This window comes from Anthonomus grandis, chromosome 7 (assembly GCF_022605725.1).
Source record: "Anthonomus grandis grandis chromosome 7, icAntGran1.3, whole genome shotgun sequence".
Lineage (NCBI taxonomy): Eukaryota > Metazoa > Arthropoda > Insecta > Coleoptera > Curculionidae > Anthonomus > Anthonomus grandis.
In genome coordinates, this window is record NC_065552.1 from 35,003,844 (window position 1) to 35,011,120 (window position 7,277).

General features: G+C 30.4%; 1 non-coding gene across 1 annotated transcript; it reads right to left on the reverse strand.

Moving 5' to 3' along the window:
* Positions 1 to 4,864: 4,864 nt before the first annotated feature.
* Trnaw-cca (transfer RNA tryptophan (anticodon CCA)) lies at positions 4,865 to 4,936 on the reverse strand. The gene has a single exon. It is a non-coding gene; the product is annotated as a tRNA-Trp (tRNA).
* Between the last annotated feature and the right edge of the window lie 2,341 nt (positions 4,937 to 7,277).

The window sequence follows — 7,277 nt, forward strand, 5'->3', positions numbered from 1 at the left end:
TTAAAAATAGAAAAAAAACCTTAGAAATCATTTAAAAAGTTTAAATTAAAAACACGAAATGGAAAATGGAAATATCTTTTTTCTTCATAACAGAATTAGCTTTAGATCCCTTTTAAAGTCATAAAAAGTGCCATTTTTAACACCTTATATTAAAAAAATAGTTAACAAGTATGACATTATGATACATGAAAATTTTTAACATTTTATGTAGAATTTAAAAATGTGTTGACTATAGGATGGTTCGTTTACAATAAGTAAGGTTTTGGCATGTTTACATATACCGGATTTTCATATCCCATGGAAATCAAAATGATTGTTATTTTTAATAAAAATAAATGACACTGACAATGATAATAGGAACGTAATTAGGAACTTAACGAAAATTCTTATGTAGATACATACCTACATATTAACGATATATATCCATATTTTTCTTATGCAATTTTAACATTTAATGAAACGAAAAAACCTTAAAACAAATTAATGCCGGTCGGTTGATTGAAGGACTGAAGAATAAACAGTTGAACACCTTGGCACTGGGAATTATAGCAATGCTGCCAAATCAAAGGTATCTTAAAGATTACACCGCCAATTAAAAAAGTTACGTTTCCTTTTTCCTTACGCGTGTTATTATCACGATATTATTTAAATAAATAGAATTAGAACTTATGCTTGGGCTTATTTTTAAATATCCTATTAAATCATTTTCAATTAACAACTTTAAATCGGCTGCAAATTTTGATGCACAACTGTTTAATATTGAATCTGGCAACATTGACGCTAACAACGAAGTTCTAGCGGCAAAGGCAAGGACGTCGGGCGCGTCCTCCTTTATACACAATTGTGTATTATAACTTCACAATACATGTTTTAAAATTCTACAATTGTGAAGGGCTATTAGCAAGAATCTTTTTTAATCTACACAATTGTAAATAAAATCAACACAAGCCAGAATAAAAAATTAATTAAAAATTGTAGTAAAAATATACTTGGTTATTAGATTTTTTACCAAACTACATTGGACTTAAAAAAAAAATGTGGAATATTTATACACATTATCTTAATAATTAATATCCACTTATGGTGTATTAATGTAATATGCAATAATTGTATGAAATATACACATTAAAACATATACAAAATGCCAAAGAATTTTTATACAGGACTGTGAGATATTATCTAACAATTGTGTACTAAAATTAAACATTTTTTTACACAACAAAATGTGAAAAAATCCATGAGGATTTTTCTGTGTGTATCATGTAGTGTGGATAATGAAGATTGCATGTCCAACAGTTGCGATGTTTGCAAGGAATCAAACATTTGGGATATTACCGTAGATTCAAATCCTAGTGTTAATTGAAAAGCATAGATTTTTCTGCACCAGAGATCAAAACAGATCGTAGTTAGCAAACCTTTTAATGCAGCGCTAGATGAACTGAATGTGATAACACCGCTAAATTCAAGCTGCATTTTTTCGTTAAAAATGTTTAGTCCGAGTATTTTCAAAATGCAAAACAAAACCTAACCAGCGAGAAAGCCGTTATACAAATAGACTCTGCCAAGAACTATGGGCTTGTCAGTCAAAACGAAATACAATCAGCACATTGGACTCATGGGCAAGTTACGCTTTTTACGTGCTGTATTTGGACTTTCGACAAACTTCATTCCGTGCTCGTAGTAAGTGATGAATTAAACCATAGTAAATACACAGTGTATCTCTTTCTACAGAAAATTTTTGAGTACATCAAGTCCATTAACGATCATCAGCGATAATTGCGCAGCTCAATTCAAGAATCGGTATGTAATGTCAAGCTTAAATACACTCAAAGTAGAACATGGATTCACTCACCTCGAATGGAACTTTTTTGCTGCCTCACATGGCAAAGGTGCCGTCGATGGAATCGGAGGAAGTGTCAAAAGATCAGTGTGGATTGCTGTGAAGTCCCGAAGAGCTATCGTAAACAGTGCCCAAGAATTCTATGCCTTGCGCGCAGTCTCTCCACTAACATTTATTTTATATTTGTATCTAAGGAACAAGTTGAAGCTAAAAAGGCTATATTAGATAAGAGTTGGGAAGGGCTGAAGAATATACCAGGCATTCAATCAAAACATTTCTTTAAATATAAAGAGGGCAGCAGCATAACTGTGTCGCGAACTTCTCAGTCTCTTGTCCAGGACACACTGGTTTTAAAATCTGTCTCAAAAAGGGAAAGTGATTTGGAGGATGAAGATTTAGAGCCTACACTTCTACTATCAGCAGACAAAGAAACTTTGTGCTCTGATGTTTCTGCCACTACTACAGAAAGTGATTGGGACGATGAAGTTTTAGAGCCTCTCATCCGTTTGGTTCCCGACAAAAAATTGTGTCCTAATGTATCTGTGCATTCAGCATCTGATCAGACAACATGCTTCACACCACATAGGACAAAACTCAGCGTTTCCGATGAGGAATCTTGGGAAGATGAAGCTCCGACCACGTCTGTTGCCTCGAGATTACCAGCAGAAACATTTCCTGAAAGTACGAGTAGTGCTGTCACTGGTCTCTCATCAAAAGACATTTGTGCTGGTTCGTATATACTGGTACAGCTGCCTTGTAAGTCTGGCAAAACTGTTATACAATATCGCTATGTGGGTGTGTGCCAGAGCGATATAGATGAAGATGGAGACGTTAGAGTACAATTTCTGAAGACGATTGATGGCAAACGCTTCAGTGAAGTCGTTAATGACATAGCAGACGTTCAATTTAAAGACATTAGCGCAAAATTAGAAGTGCCAGAAAAGAAGCTTGATAGCAATGACATTTTAATAGAATGTTCGACGAATATTGACGTATTTGAAAAGAAATAGTAACCTTTAGTAACACGTAAGTGTGCTAGGTGGTAATACATACTATTCTTATGTTATAATTCTGCCATATATATAATTATAATAAGTTTATGTTCACGTATGTTAGACATGTTGCACCCGCGATCGCTTTAAAAGTAAAAAATTTTTTGCTAATTTAAGTTTTGTATTATTTCAATGATTAGTTTGGTTAAATATTGTATTGGCTTTTAAAATATGAAGGCATAATATAATAAAAGTTCAATATTTAACAGAATTTTGTGTTTTTGTTCAGAATCTTGAAAATGGTTGGCCAATTTGGTTGCACCCGCGATAGCTTTTGGAAAATTCCTAGTAACTATTTATGTATTTCAATTGAATTCTTATTAACAAATCAAAATAAAACAGGTTAAAATGTTATCCTTTAAAGAAGGATTTTATTAAAATTTTATTTCATTTTACAAGTAAAAAACTTTAAATGCGTTTAAATGTTGCACCCGCGATAAAGGAATCGCTCAATCACAAACCCCAGAATGGAAGGGCATAATGGAAACGCAACTGAAAAAGGGTAGAATATATAAAGACTTCAGATACCGACAAATCCATAGGTTAAAATCCGAATTCGACAAATCCGTTTAATTTACTACGACTTTGACGTTCATTATGTTCTTTTGCGAAAAAATTTCTTCTTTTTTTAAGATAATCAATTATTCCTCTAAATAATAACATATTAAAACAAAATTAGGAATGATTTCTTATTGAATAACAGTTTTTTGGCGGTTCTGAAAAATTGACCTCTATGTATTTGTCAGGCTTTGAAACTAAACGATTCATTTGAAGTCACTGGTTTATGCCAATAAGCCTGCAACCATCAAAGCATTGAAAACCGAAATTAGATGCTGTATCAATGAAATACTACCATATGTACAGGGTGTCCCAAATTCGAGGGTGACCATTGGGATCTCGAAAACCGTGAGAGTTACGGGGTCGGTTAAATGAAGGCAAAGTTGCGCAATTTGAAGCTTAATAAAATTTCGGATACTTCCGGAGATACCCAAAAAAAACCGAAATTTGTCAAAATCGTTTTTACCTTCTACCGAGTCTATTTAAAGAGATATCGGAAAACTAAAAACAGTTTTTCATTGCCACTTTTTATGCTCTACAACATGGCGCAAAAAAAAATCCGACGTTTCGTTTTTTTTTCGATTAACATCAACTTTATTTTTTCTTATGGGCGCCATATTGAATTTTCTCATTTTTAAAAAGTATTTTTAATTGCCTTTAAAATAAAATATCGCACTTGCATGTCCGATTACTCCTAGTACTTAAGAAAAAATAAAATTGATGATGATCGAAAAAAAAAACGAAACGTCGGATTAATTTTTTTTTGCGTCTTGTTGTAGGACATAAAAAGTGGCAATGAAAAACTGTTTTTGACAAATTTCGGTTTTTTTTTTGGATATCTCCGTAAGTATCCGGAATTTTAACATTTTTTAAACATTTTATTAAGTCATTTTATTAAGCTCCAAATTGCGCAACTGTGCCTCCATTTAACCGACCCTGTAACTCTTACGATTTCCGAGATCCCAATGGTCACCATCGAATTTGGGACACCCTGTACACAATAATGTTATTTAAATTTTCGTTTAAATAATAAAATAAAATATATTTAATAAAAAATATACTTTTTCACACCCTTCTAAACACCCTTCATAGTAACATGTTAAAATGAGTAATATTTATTTCTTCTGTAAGTGCGATTTGACTAAAATATATACATATACATAAACTCCCTTCCTATATATTATATATTTAACAAATTTTAAAATTAATATAAATATTCATAAATATCCTGTTACTTCTAAGTTTTTTCAACCCGATAATCGTAAGAAATATGGCTTCTATAACCAGAAAAACGTAGGCTTCAATTAAAAATAATTTTAATATAAATTATGTTATTATTTTAAGAAGCAAGTTTATTATCAAACTTTATTCTTAGAAAATAAAAAAGCAGGAAATCAAAAAAAAAAAATTAAATTGACCCCGACGTGATTTGAACACGCAACCTTCTGATCTGGAGTCAGACGCGCTACCGTTGCGCCACGGAGTCATACGGGTACGGGCATCTTTAACCGTAAGCTTACCTGAGTATGTAAAATCTGTATTGTGACAAATTCATAATGAAATTCACTTATAGCAAAAATCAATTTAGAAATTACTCATCAATCTCACACATTCAAAAAATTGAAAAGTAGAAGAAAATAGATTTATTCACGTATTTAAAAGAAATATGAACTCAAGTCTGTAATGATACCGTTGGATATACTTAATTTAATTTAAGTTCAATAAGTTTTAAATAGAATAATTTACTTGAGGTATAATAGATTTTTTATATACCTAGGAGTTGAGGTTTCATCTATTAATCTCTGAGCTCGTTTCTTGTTTTCAATATCCTACCTAACTTTGTTATGAATATTAAATTTAAAAAACGATAAAAACAACAAGAAGACCTACTTTTTAAAAAATTCGTAATTTGCTTATTAAAGTAATTAAAGTAATACGACATATGACATATGACGTAATACCCCATAAAATAAGTAACTCAATGTGGTATGTGATGTATTTTGTCTTTGGTTCGTAAAATAGTGCTTTCATTTCAAAACGCACTAAACATAATAACTTCTTAAAATAAAAAAAACACACACTTTCTTCTATTTATATATTATATATAAATATATAATATTTATTTCATTATATATATTCCGTTTCTTTAAGGTCCATGCATGTGAAATATATTTTTGTTTAATGCAATTTTAATACGAAAAATTGTTTGTGTTTAATTTTTTTACTCCAGGCTGAAATTACGTTTTTTTTTTTTTAATTTCAGTGATGACAGTTAAGCAGATATTTTTTTGATAACTGATTTTTCAATAGTTTTGTTATTATAAATTATATATTTTTTTATTAATATTTTTCTCAATAAATGATTTTTTTTTCGTTGAGAACTTTTGTATGTTTTTCTCATTAGTTTTTTGTAATTTTTTTATTTTCAGAAGATTTTTTTAGGTGAGTTTTTCGTAATTTTCTTTTATTCCAGACAGTTATGAAAATTTTTTTTGTTCTGTGTGTAATTTTATATTAATATAATAATAATAATAAATGTCTTTATTCTTGTAAACCAATATGTTTGACAAAAAAAGACCAAGTTTAGCATTACAAAGCTACTCTACTCTACCATTAACCAAGTCTAACATATGATAAAAGAAGCGAAAAATTAACATTAAAGTAAATCTAACATGGAATAACACCTATAAAATAAAATATTAAGCAGGTAAATAATATTTTTATCTAAAACTGACCGATATTCGTGAGTCACATAATATCTAAAACAACCAATTAAAAGAAATACAACACACATAACAGGTACTAATTATTCACTAGATAGAAGAAAGAATTTAATCGATTTCTTGAACTTCATCATTTAGTGAATTATAGGATGTATGAGACACTATTCTTAAAAAATGCGAGACGAAAATGAGGTATATTAAATCTATGACTGTATCTTAAAGCAAGGTTTTGTGCATTATTATAGCGATATTCAAGTTTATCGTAAATGTATTAAGGTGATGTGGCAAGAAGTAGTCGGTATATAAAAAATTAATTTTTTAACTTTAAGCCATTCAGGCTCAGTTTTTCAGAAACATGATCGTACTTTCTTATTCCGCAAACAAATCTACAAGTATTTTTAATTTTCTGCAATCTATTTTTAGTAAGTAAGTCTAAAGAGGCATAATATACTAAATAGCAGTAATCCATGATGGGAAAGACAAAACATTCGTAGGGTTGTTCCCTTAACTTATGATTAATTATGTAAATACTGCTATATAGTAGTCTTAAAATGGCGTAACATCTTTTATTAACAAAAGAGACATGTTCGCGGAAACTTAGGTTATTATCAACCATAAGTCCAAGATTTCTAGCATTGCTCACATATGGAAGGTTTTCAAAATTTATGTTTAGATTAGTGATGCTTTTTATCATTTCTCGGTGCTTTGGATGACAGAAAGTTAAAGCTAAGCATTGTTTTGCATTAAGCACAAGATTATTTCTGTTTGAATATTGATATATTTGTTGAAGATCTTTATTTATCTTATAAAAAGTCTCGGCAATGGATGAAAGGTCGAATAAATATCGCATTTGGGTATCATACTGTAATATATAATCCAATCAAAAATGTCTGAAAAGTATACCAAAAATAATAGCGGTCCAATTATGGATCCTTGTGGCACTTCAGAAGTGACCAAATTCGACACCATATCCCCAATCACGACTCTCTGATACCGGTCACTTAAATAATTAATAAAAAACTTAATGCAAATCGGATGAAGGCCATAACATTCGAGTTTGGCACAAAGCAAATCAGAGTATCAAAATTTTTGGAAAAATCCAAA